A 13,042-nucleotide genomic window follows, 5' to 3' on the forward strand; every position below is an offset into this window, starting at 1 on the left:
TCCCCATTCATTTCCCATGAAGTGATGGGACCGGATGCCATGATCTTAGTTTTCTGAATGTTGAGGTTTAAGCCAAATTTGTCACTCTCTTCTTTTACTTTCATCAAGAGGCTCTTTAGTTCTTCTTCCCTTTCTGCGATAAGGGTGGTGCCATCTGTATATCTGAGGTGATTGATTTTTCTCCCGGCAATCTTGATGCCAGCTTGTGCTTCCTCCAGTCAAGCGTTTCTCATGACATACTCTGCATATAACTTAAATGAGCAGGGTGACAATATACAGCCTTGATGTACTCCTTTCCCTATTTGGAACCAATCTGCTGTTCCATGTTCAGTTCTAACTGTTGCTTCCTGGTCTGCATACAGGTTTCTCAAGAGGCAGGTCAGGTGGTCTAGTATTTCCATCTCTTTCAGAATTTTCCACAGTTTATTGTGATTCACACAGTCAAAGGCTTTGGCATAGTCAATAAAGCAGAAATAGATGTATTTCTGGAACTCTCTTGCTTTCTTGATGATCCAGTGGATGTTGGCAATTTGATCTCTGGTTCCTCTGCTTTTTCTAAAACCAGCTTGAACATCTGGAAGTTCACATTTCATGTATTGCTGAAGCCTGGCTTGGAGAATTTTAAGCATCACTTTACTAGCGTGTGAGATGAGTGCAATTGTGCAGGAGTTTTAGCATTCTTTGGCATTTCCTTTCTTTGGGATTGAAATGATTGACTATATTGGAATATTTGATTATATTATTTACAGTCAAAGATGGAGAAGCTCTATACAGTCAGCAAAAACAAGACCAGGAGCTGACTGTGGCTCAGATCACAAACTCCTTATTGCCAAATTCAGACCCTCATTGAAGAAAGTATAGAAAACCACTAAACCATTCAGGTATGACCAAAATCAAATCCCTTACAGTTATACAGTGGAAGTGACAAATAGATTCAAGGAATTAGAACTGGTAGACAGAGTGCCTGAAGAACTATAGACGGAGGTTTGTGACACTATACAGGTGGCAGTGATCAAGACCATCCTCAAGAAAAATAAATGCAAAAAGGCAAACTGGTTGTTGGAGGAGGTCTTACAAATAGCTGAATAAAGAAGATAAGCTAAAGGTAAAGGAGAAAAGGAAAGATACCCCTTTGAATGTAGAATTTCAAAGAATAGCTAGGTGAAATAAGAAATACTTCCTCAGCAATTAGTGCAAAAAAAAAAAAAAAAAAAAAGAGGAAAACAATAAAATGGGAAAGACTAGAGATCTCTTCAAGAAAATTAGAGATACCAAGGGAGCATTTCATGCAAAGATGGTCACAGTAAAGGACAGAAATTGTATGGACCCAACAGAAATAGAAGATATTAAGAAGAGGTGGCAAGAATACACAGAATAATATACAAAAAAGATCTTCATGATCCAGATAACCACGATGGTGTGATCACACACCTAGAGCCAGACATCCTGGAATGCATAGTCAAGTGGGCCTTAGGAGGCACCACTACAAACAAAGCTAGTGGAGGTGATGGAATTCCAGTTGAATTATTTGAAATCCTGAAAGATGATGCTATTTAAGTGCTGTACTCAATATGCCAGCAAATTTGGAAAACTCAGCAGTGGCCACAGGAATGGAAAAGATCAGTATTCATTCCAATTCCAAAGAAGGGCAATGCCAAAGGATGTTCAAAGTACTGCACAATTGCACTCATTTCATATGCTAGCAAACTAATGCACAAAATTCTCCAAGTCAGGCTTCAATAGTACATGAATCATGAACTACTAGATGTTCAAGGTGAATTTAGAAAAGGCACAGGAACCAGAGATCAAATTGCCAACATCCACTGGCTCATAGGAAAATCAAGAGAATTCCAAAAGAGCCTCTACTTCTGCTTTATTGATTATGCCAAAGTCTTTCACAGTATAGATCACAAAAAACTGGAAAATTCTTTAAGAGATGAGAATACCAGACCCCCTTACCTGCCTCCTGAGAATATACAGGTCAAGAAACAACATTTAGAACTAGACATGGAAAAACAGACTGATTCCAAATTGGGAAAAGAGTATGTCAAGGCTTTATATTGTTACCCTGCTTATTTAACTTACATGCAGATTACGTCATGCAAAATGCCAGGCTGGATGAAGCACAAGCTGGAACCAAGATTGCCGGGAGAAATATCAATAACCTCAGATACACAGATAATAACACTCTTATGGCAGAAAGTGAAGGGGAACTAAAGAGCCTCTTTCTGAAAGTGAAAGAGGAGAGTGAAAAAGTTGGCTTAAAACTCAACATTCAGAAGACTAAGATCATGGCATCCGGTCCTGTCACTTGAAGGTAAATAGTTGGGGAAACAATGGAAACAGTGACAGACTTAATTTTCTTGGGCTCCAGAATCACTGCAGATGGTGAGTACAGCTGTGAAATTAAAAAACACTTACTCCTTGGAAGAAAAGCTATGAGCAACATAGACAGCATATTAAAAAGCAGAGACTTTACCTTGCCAACAAAGGTCCATTTAGTCAAAGCCATGGCTTATCTAGTAGTCATGTATGGATGTGAATGTTGGACTGAAAAGAAAGCTGAGTGATGAGGAATTGATGCTTTTAAACTGTGGTGTTGGAGAATACTCTTGAGAGTCTCTTGGACTGCAAGGAGATCAAACCAGTCAATCCTAAAGGAAATCAGTCCTGAATAATTGGAAGCACTAATGCTAAAGCTATAATTCCAATGCTTTGGCCACCTGATGGGAAGAAGTGACTCATTGCAAAAGACCCTGATGCTGCAAAAGATTGAAGGCAGGAGGAGAAGGGGATGACAGAGGATGAGATTGTTGGATGGCATCACTGAGTCAATGGATATGAGTTTGAGCAAACTCTGGGAGATGGTGATTGATAGGCAAACCTCGTGTGGTGCATTCGATGGGGTCACAAAGAGTCAGACACAACTGAGTGACTGAACTGAAATGGAAAAGGATTATGAACTTGTAAGGAGCACTTTCAGTCTATGATGCAGTATAGCATGTGTGAAGGAAGAATGGAAGGTAAGATGATTGGGCAATAAGACTTTAGTTTAATGCAGCTTTGAGAAGCATATGCCAGATCACTATGGAATTCCAGAAGAAATTGATTACCTATCAAAGGGATTCCAAACAGAAACAGTTTTGAGCTCCAGTAACCTAGCAAGCTCAACTATTGACTTAGTATAGGCCGAAGAGAGAACAGCATTGGCCAGAAAGCTACAGTAAATCAAAAGTTCAGCCACAGGAATGATGTCCTCCAATTACATTTCTCCTACATTTTATTTTAAAGGGGTATCTGAGCCATGTGTTTTCATGACTGACACATTACTCAACTAGATATTACCTTTATTGGTCTCTCTTGAACTTATGCATATCCAAGACTGACGTGGCTGATGGAATAAAAGAATAATTTTTGCAACTTACAGCATTTTGTGAACCAATTTCTTGCTTTCTATTTTCTCTTTCCCTCATTACAAAAGTTAAAATTTGGATATCAGGTGAATTAAGAAAAGGCCTTAGGTAAAGATATATCCTTTAAATGATAAATTTTTCATGACTCTCAGGTGGACTGCTTGCCATGCTAGTTTAGCTGACCATTTCTAAAGTAACTGTCCGTCTCTAGACTGTTGGTTGAGAGATAATCAATCTTCTAACTTATTTGAGTCAAAGATGCTGGATTCTCTTTTTAGTAGCAATCAAACCTATCTAATGCAAAGAAACATTACCCCAATATAAGAGCAAAGTAACCAAAGTTCAGAAATTTATTCCTCAAGATTCCATCATTAGTAATCAACAGAAATAGTGCTCAGAATCCAATTGCAGAACTAGAAATATGATCATTGCTTAAGATCCTTCCTAGATGGGGACAGCTGGAATTTATTCTGACTTCACCATTACTAGTTGTGTGATCTTTGGCAAATCATTTAATTTCTCTAAACCTGAAGTTCCTCTTCTATGATGTGGTCATTAGATAGACCATTAGATAGACCATTAGATTTGGTAGATCATGAATATAAATTAAAGAGGATAGTATTCCCAATAAATATATAACATAAATATTATTCATAGTTATTCAATATTGCTAGTACTCTTGTTCTACATCCCTTCCATTACTCTCCTGTTCCCTAACTATTCTAACCCCACAGTTATTTACACTCACTTTTTGTAGATGCATAAATACAGTTGCTAATATATTAAAATAATCCCACTCAAATTCTAAATGGGGCTCTCCTTTATCTACATGTTCATTTATTTATTTAATTTTCTAAATAAAACTGAGAGCACAGAAAAGATTATTTGACAACACAGTATGGGCTATCAAAAGGTATTTTACTACTCTAAAATGTAAAGAAATGACAGAAAATTTGAAGGATTATTGAGAGAGAGGTATTGGGGAAAAAAGTTTGAAGTATTAGGGGACAATTAAAAATACCAACAATGAACTAGTTATCAATAACCATATGGATCAGTTAATGAAATATAACCAGTCACTGGCAAGCCAACAGAAAATATGAAGGATGTAAACACTATTTGTTGGTGTGAAAATACATTGTCTATGGGGAAAAATAAATACAGAGTTAGGAAGAATAAGCTTTTGTTGTTGTCAGAGTGACTGTTCAAACATATTTCTATGAATGTAGAACCAGTGAACCAGTGAAGTTGCTCAGTCCTGTCCGACTCCTTGCAACCCGATGGACTATAACCTACCAGACTCCTTCATCCATGAAATTTTCCAGGCAAGAGTACTGGAGTGGGCTGCCATTTCCTTCTCCAGGGGATCTTTCTGACCCAGGGATCAAACCCAGGTCTCCCACATTACAGGCAGACACTTTACCATCTGAGCCACAAGGGAAGAACCTGAATATAGAAATGAGGGGAGAAAAGAAATACATTTCATATGAGAGAAAGTAAACAAATGTATTATAATCAATGTATTTGAAATATATTTATTTAGGTGACAAACCTATACTCCAAGTAATGACATATGGAAAGGAGATAATGAAATGAATATATATTCTATGGCAATGAGTTTCTGGAATAATATATTTTAAAAACCTGTAATTTTAATGGGGTCATTAGGCTAAAAGAGCATTTGGCTTCTGAAGAGAAGGTCTGGGGTTGACTTGAGGTGTTTCCAGTTAGAGACAGCATGTTTTGGCACAAATTTGTACATACCATCTGTGATTAAACACGCGAAAACCTATTAACTATGAGAGGTTAACTAGATTCTCTTGATCTACATCATGCTCCTTTAAATTGTTGCTCGTGATGTTTGTTTTAAACCATCTGAATATTTAAGCTCATTATATCCTTGTGTTTCACTAAGGACAAACCTCAAAATCTAAATTGGTTCTAGTTTACACAAAATGAGGCTATCATTATTTAAAACATTGTTTTCCTGTTGGTTCTTGAGGTGTTGAAAGTAAATTAAATTAACTCAACATCTTTGCCTCTTTCACTCTGCTAAGAATGGAAATAGTCTTCTGACAGCAAGGCTAATCTCACCATCTCTATGCTGTATTCTATTATTTTCTCTCCACACCTTGATTATCTCACTCTCTTATTCATACCCAGACCAAGTGTCTCCATTTCCACAAAGCTTTGAGTCAAGCTTTTCTTTATTTACACCTCAATCTTTTGCAGCCTGGGGTCTATCCTCATGTCTTTATTGAAACAGGTCTGGTTAAAGTGGTGAATGGCCACTTTGTAGGAAAATTGACTTTTAGCTATTATTTTCCTTGGTTTCTCTTGGATTTGATCAATTTCTCTTTTTCTTCCTATGATTTTTTAACTTGAAATCTTTAATAAAACACCTTCACATATTTCCCCCCACGTATATAGCAATGCTTTCTTCATCTCTTTCATTGTCTTTTTCTTTATGCTAAATTTTTAATTTGAGCATAATTAATTTGTCATGTTGTGATCATTTCTGCTTTATGACAATGTGAATCAGCTATGAGTACACATATATGCCCTCCTTTTGGACCCTCCCTCCCACACCCCTTATCCCATCCCTCTAGGTCATCACAGAGCATCAACCTGAGCTCCCTGACCTGTATCAGTAGCTTCCCATTAACTCTCTATTTCACACGAGGTAGAGTAGATATGTCAATGCCACTCTCTCAACTTGTCCCTCCCTCTCCTCCCCTCCCCACGTCCACAAGTCTTGTTCTCAATGCCTGCAACTCTATTTCTGCCCTCCAAATTGGTTCATCAGTATAATTTTCTTATGCTCAATTTTTATCTGTTGGTATTCACCAGTTTTCACCATCTCTTCCATTGGCGCCTCTACTTAGTGAAAGCACTCATTTCCTTGACTTCTCTCTTCACCTAGATGCTCATATGTGTCAATTTTAAAAATCTTTCCAGAGTTCTTTCCTAAGATTATATTGATTTATTTAATTCTGTAACACAAATTCTAATTTGGACATCCCAGAACCAACACTTCACTAAATGTGTTCTCAAATCAATTTGCCTCCCATTTACCACAAAATCTCTCCCTTTTCTGATATTTACAGAGAAGAACATAGTATAATGGTCAGTGTCTAAGCTAGAAATCTAGTTTTCAGTTGTCAATATTTCCTTTTTCCCCTGCATCCAAACACTGACTGAAGTTCTCTCCATTCTCCTTGTCTCCACTGAACATTTTTACTTCACAAGACTGCACTTCTTATTTCATATCTCTCACCAGATTAATTCCACAGCTTTCTGTCCTTTCTTTTTCTATATTTGTCTTTTCTCCACTGTTCTCTATTCACCACATTGATTTAAGAATATCCATTTTATGAAAATGATTATAGCATTCCTTTTCATAGCTCTTTATTGATGGATCAATAATAATTCAAAAAAAACTAGAAAACACATAGAAATAAGACTTCCACTTGATCCTAGAAGAACATTTATCTCACACCAGCAACTTCTCAAAACTCTTGAGTTTTAATTTGAAGCAATAGAAACTACATTGAAAATATGAAGAATTCAGCACAAGCTCTACTTGTGTCCCTGTTACAAAGCATTGCTGTAAAGATAGGATATGATAAGCTAAATGTATTTTGTACTCTATACACTTTTGAATATAAATATCATTTGTATTCATATCACTGTTCTCCACTTTCTTCCACTAACTCACTGTGGTCATGCTTTTCTACATGCACTTTCTATTCCTACATCTTGTTGTAATTAAAACCTGATTCTTTCCCTAAATCTTTAAATCATCTTTAAAAAAAAATCACTGTTTAGCATTATTTAAGACTTCCTAAAATGTATCAATAGCTGTTTCACTTTTTCCCCTGTCAATTCCCTGCTATTGTGTCAGCAACCTGACAACACATTATTTTAACCATTTAGGGTTTTGGACCATATAGTCACTTAATGTCTATTCAGACTCTGTCTTTCTTGCTTATTAGAAATTAATGTGATATATCAAACTTCAACAAAGGATCTTTAATTCACATATCACATCTGTTTCTTTTCAGTCACTATCATTTTACGTGTGCTCAGATTCAGTTTCTACTCTAGAATCAGCTGTCATATTTATGACCCTAAAAATGTTTATTAAATGAACAAAGTCAAATAAAAATACATATATTCTCTGCATTCATGTGTGTTGCAACTGAAAAAGGGCTAACTGAATGAGGCATATCAAGAAATTAACATGTATAGATATTTTAAGGAGATTAGCACTAGCCTGGGCAAAGTTGGATATAGAGTAGTGAAGAGGATGGTGATAGGAAAAATGGAAATGATAGTTTATATTCCACAGTATAAAATCAGGAGAAAATGAGACTTTTTTCTATTTTGATCATTGCTATTTTTGTAGTTTTCAAATTCATTTCTTTATCTCAGTGTTTAGAAGGATACTTAGGACATAGTTGACAGTAATTATTTTTTAAATAAATGGCTTCCCTTAGACAAGAAATAAAAAGCTTTAAAGAGGATTTGAAATTTGAAAAAAATGTAGCATTTCAATGGTTATATGCAAAGTGAGAAAATTTCAGGTTCATTAGAAGCTGATATGGGCCCCCCTCCTCCTAAGTCCTCATGCCACTACAGAAGAAAGAAACAATAGATAAAAAATTCATTTTGTTTTCCTTCATTGTGGGTATAAGGATGGAGGGAAGTCAGAAATAGAGTTTAGTTAAATATCTCAAGAGATTTTGAATGCAATTTGAACTGTTACCTATTTGGATACCAACAGAAAACAGGAATGATTTTTGAAGCAAAATAAGCAAAGTGAATTATAATTTCACAGGATAATTATGCATATGGGATAATATGCATAAGGGATCTGCATGCATATGTCAAGGGGGGAATACAAAAGAGAGGACACCATTAGTGAAACATGTTAAAATATGATTCTCTCTATCTCAGAGATAGTTGAGGTTAAAGAGGTCAAGAATAAAATACAGATTCAAATACCCTTACAATCTAAATCCTGTTGCCAAGCCACCTGTGCAATATGTGCTAAGAGATTATCATGGTGGTTCTACTAGCCTTAGTCTTTCATATGACCTCCAACAGCAATATAAGAAATGGTGTGTGTGTGCTCCGTCGTGTCCAGCTCTTTGCAACCCCCTAGACTATAGCCCTCCATCGATTGCCTTGGGATTTCCTAGGCAGGAATACTGGAGTGAGTTGCCATTTCCTACTGCAGGGAATCCTAACCCAGGGATTGAACTTGCATCACCTGCATCTCCTGCATTACAGGAAAATTCTTTACCCACTGAGCCACCTGGGAAACCTAGGCAATATAAGAAAGACAAAGAATTTATCAAACTTTTGATGGAATTAGAGAGTGAATCTTTTTTTTTTTTTTTAATAAGGGAGCTGTTAACTGTATTACGTAGTACATGGATGAGTTCCATCAACTCTAGTCCAAGGCAAAAGATATAAAGAGAACAAATTTGGAAATATTTTAAATAAAGCTTTATAAATTTGGTTGAAGCTATGTTCATAATTCCTCTACAATCTCACATTTGTCTTTTGTCTTCAAAGCTAAATGCTACTGCATCTATGATTTTATCATTTAGTATTTAGGTACATGCCTATATTTGCCTGTTATCTATTCCCTGCTGGCTCAGCCAGTAAAGAATCCACCTGCAAAGCACGAGGAGACCTCCGTTCAATCCCTGGTTTGGGAAGATTCCCCTGGAGAAGGAAATGGCAACCCATTCCAATATTCTTGCCTGGGAAATCCCATGGACAGAGGAGCCTGGCAGGCTATAATCCATGGGGTTGTGAAGAATTGAACATGACTTAGCACTTAAATCACCACCATATATACATATATGTACACATATACCACATATACATGTATAAACTGTGAGAAAACACTTGGTGTATATAATCAACAAAACTTACTGTCATAATATATGTTTACAACATTTTTTGTAAACACAAAATTGTTTCTGCAATTTATCCATTGTGGTAAATATAATTCAACTACTCAAGTACAAGTGTATTCACCTTGTTGCTGTTTGATTATCCACTGTATTTATAATTTATCTATTTCTTTATGTATTTATAATTTTGAAATCTACTTCATTTGGGTTATTTTCTATCATAAATAAAGTTGAAATGAGTAACAATATATTTATGTCATCATACAAATACCTGAGTCTTAGAATATAAGACATTATTTCATTTAAAAATAATACCCAAAATATTTTGGTTCTGTTTTTCAATAAGCTATATGCCTATCCATGTTTAAACATCCAAATTCTTGAATTTTAAAGATTTGTGTCTTAAACCTTTATATGTCATATATTCCCTCCCTAGGTTTATGTTATATTGTCTGGACTATTCTTGGCATTTAAAATTCCATAAGAATTTAGTGAAGAATTTTTCAATTTTAATGAAAAAAAAAAAAAAAACTTTGTGGGTTTGATTTCATTGCTTTGAATTTGTGGATTCATTTATAGAGAATTGATATCTTTTGATTATTGAGCATTCTCATTCATGAATACTATACATCTTTGCACATAATTGTCTTATTTTAAAACATTCATTAAAAACTATAATTATCCCTATAAATATCTTGCTTTTTTGGCTTATTCCCAGGTACTAGAAAATGCTGTTACTATTGTGAGATTTTTCCTAAATTTATTTGTTTATTTTTAATTGGAGGATAATTACTTTATAATGTTGTGTTGGTTTTTGCAGTAAAACACAAATCTGTCATAACTATATCTATATGTATACATGCATAATTCCCTCCCTTTTAAGCCTCTCTCTCAGTGAAATATTTTTAAATTATGCTTTCTAATTAGTTCTTGCTAGCATATGCATTTTTTATATGAGTATATATCCATGAACTTGCTATGCTCAGGCAATATTTAATAAGTAATCAAAATTCTTGCTAGCTTTTCTATTGGAAATAAGAACATTATCTAAAAATGAAGAAAAGTAAAATGTGTATCATTATTATTATTTAACCTAGGGCTACTCATGCAATACAAAAAGCAGTAAAATAATGATGTCTTATTTTTACTGATATCTAAAGAAATATTTCTAATAGCCCCCCATTTACTAAATATGTGTATTTTATTTTGTTTTTATTTTGTTAATGTGCTTAGTGATATTTGCTTCTATTCCTTTTTTTTTTGCAAAAATGTTGAATTTTAGTAGTAAGTATTCAATATATATAAAATAACTTTCTGTATGTGTTGAAAAGTGAAGTTGCTTAGTCGTGTCCGACTCTTTGTGACCCCGTGGCCTGTAGCCTACCACGCTCCTCCGTCTATGGGTTTTCCGGGCAAGAGTACTGGAATGGGTTGCCATTGCCTTCTCCAGAGGATCTTCCCAACCCAGGGATCGAACCAGGGTCTCCCACACTGTAGGCAGAGATCATTATCAAAATTATCATTATCAAAATCTTACATTTTAATAATAAGGTAAAGTACACTACCAGATTAAATATCCTGGTGTTAAATAATGATTTCATTCCTGGCTCCTTGACTATCCAACGTATGTATACTTTCTTCATGTATAAGGCTAACTATTTTATTCTCACTTATTCTTCAGAGTTTCCATGGCTGCATGGAATTTATTGTTTTCTCTTCTAAATCTTATGGGAGAATATAACCTCACTTCAATTCTAAAATTTCTTCTTAGACCTTAAGAACCTCTACCAAAGCAAGGTTTCCTTAATTTACATTGTCTTTATAGTCATTACAGCATGTAACTATTTAACTCAAGCCATTTTAAATCTTTATCTGTTTATTATAAACTGTTTGATCTTGCCTTAGATTGTTTTGCATCTCTTCCATTTTTCACATACTGTGGTATAAGATGAATAATTAATGATTGATTCATCAATTCAAAGAGAACAGCAATGGAGCTAGAATATGTAAATGTGGAGAAAGAGCACAGACACATAAAGAAAAATATCCAGATGTATTTGAGATAAAGGAATGAAAAGTAGGACTATGGTAAAAAAAAAAAAAATAGCTTGCAGGATTCACCAAGGAAAAAAGATGTATAGAAGAGTACTTTAGTGGATATTGTTTGAAAGTAACTACTTTGCAAAATTTTGATTTTCTATTAAATTATTAGTGCTATTCTCTCTTAAAAAAAAAAATAGAGTTCACAACTCAACTCTAGCCACCTGATGCAAAAAACTGACTCGTTTAAAAAGACCCTGATGCTGGGAAACAGTGAAGGCAAGGGGAGAAGGGGACGACAAAGAATGAGACGGTTGGATGGCATAACCTACTCAACAGATATGAGTTTGAGTAAACTCTGAGAGTTGGTGATGGACAGGGAGGCCTGGTGTGCTGCAGTCCATGGGGTCGCAAAGAGTTGGACATGACTGAGCTACTGAACTGAACTAAACTGAACTGAACAACTCAACAGCTTGCCTCTGAAAATTATAGAAGGGGCAAGGAGAAAGGGTATTGAATAGCCAAGAAGACAGATTTTATATATATATATTTTATATATATTATAAAATAAATTTTATTTTATTTATATTTTATTATAAATATATTTATAGATTATATATTATTATATATAATATATTATATATTTTATTATAAATATATATTTATATATATTAAATATATAAATATATTTATATAACATATAAATAATAATATATTATATATATAATTTCTAACCATATTTGAAGAAAACTGTACTTGTTACACTATACACAAACTTTTAATACTAAATAAATATAAAACTACATTCTTCTGAAAGATGTTCCTACTATTTCTTCAGTCACTTCCATATATATTACATATAGTGAAACCATTTTTAAAAAGCAGTGACTTAGGCAAACCAACCCTGATATTTAATTAAAATGTTATTCTGTTTGTATGTAAAAATCATAGGATTGTGCCTCTGTATACAGTCTGTACATTCAACAGTGTAAAATACCGACACATTTAAAAAACAAACACAAAGATCAAACTCAATCTTTTTGAGTCAATGCTCTGTGTTTTTTTAAAAGAGAAAAAAAAAAATAGCGCAAGACTCAGAATTCTGGAGTAATTGATACGCTTTTCTTAATTTTACTTTTGGACTGGCTGCTTGTAGGCTGCTGCTGCTGCCAATGAGCTGTTTGTGTCAGTGTTGCTACTATAGCCTTATATTAAATAAAGTCTTGTCATTCATCATCTGTTAGACTCTGACAGTCGATCCTAAAGGAAATCAGTCCTGAATATTCATTGGAAGGACTGATGCTGAAGCTGAAACTCCAATACTTTGGCCACCTGATACAAAGAACTGACTTATTTGAAAAGACCCTGATGCAGGAAAGATTGAAGGCAGGAGGAAAAGGGGATGACAGAGGACGAGATGGTTGAATGGCATCACCAACTCAATGTACGAGTTTGAGTAAGCTCTGGGAGTTTGTGATGGACAGGGAGGCCTGGTGTGTTGCAGTCCATGGGGTCGCAAAGATTTGGACATGACTGAGCAACTGAACTGAACTGAGACTCTGACTGAAACACCAAACATATTATCTCTTAATCCTTTTTTAACATTGGTGTGAGATGAGCATGTATCAGCATTTCTTATAATGCACTCTTTAGAACATT

The sequence above is a fragment of the Cervus canadensis genome, chromosome 25, assembly GCF_019320065.1.
Source record: "Cervus canadensis isolate Bull #8, Minnesota chromosome 25, ASM1932006v1, whole genome shotgun sequence".
Classification (NCBI taxonomy): Eukaryota; Metazoa; Chordata; class Mammalia; order Artiodactyla; family Cervidae; genus Cervus; species Cervus canadensis.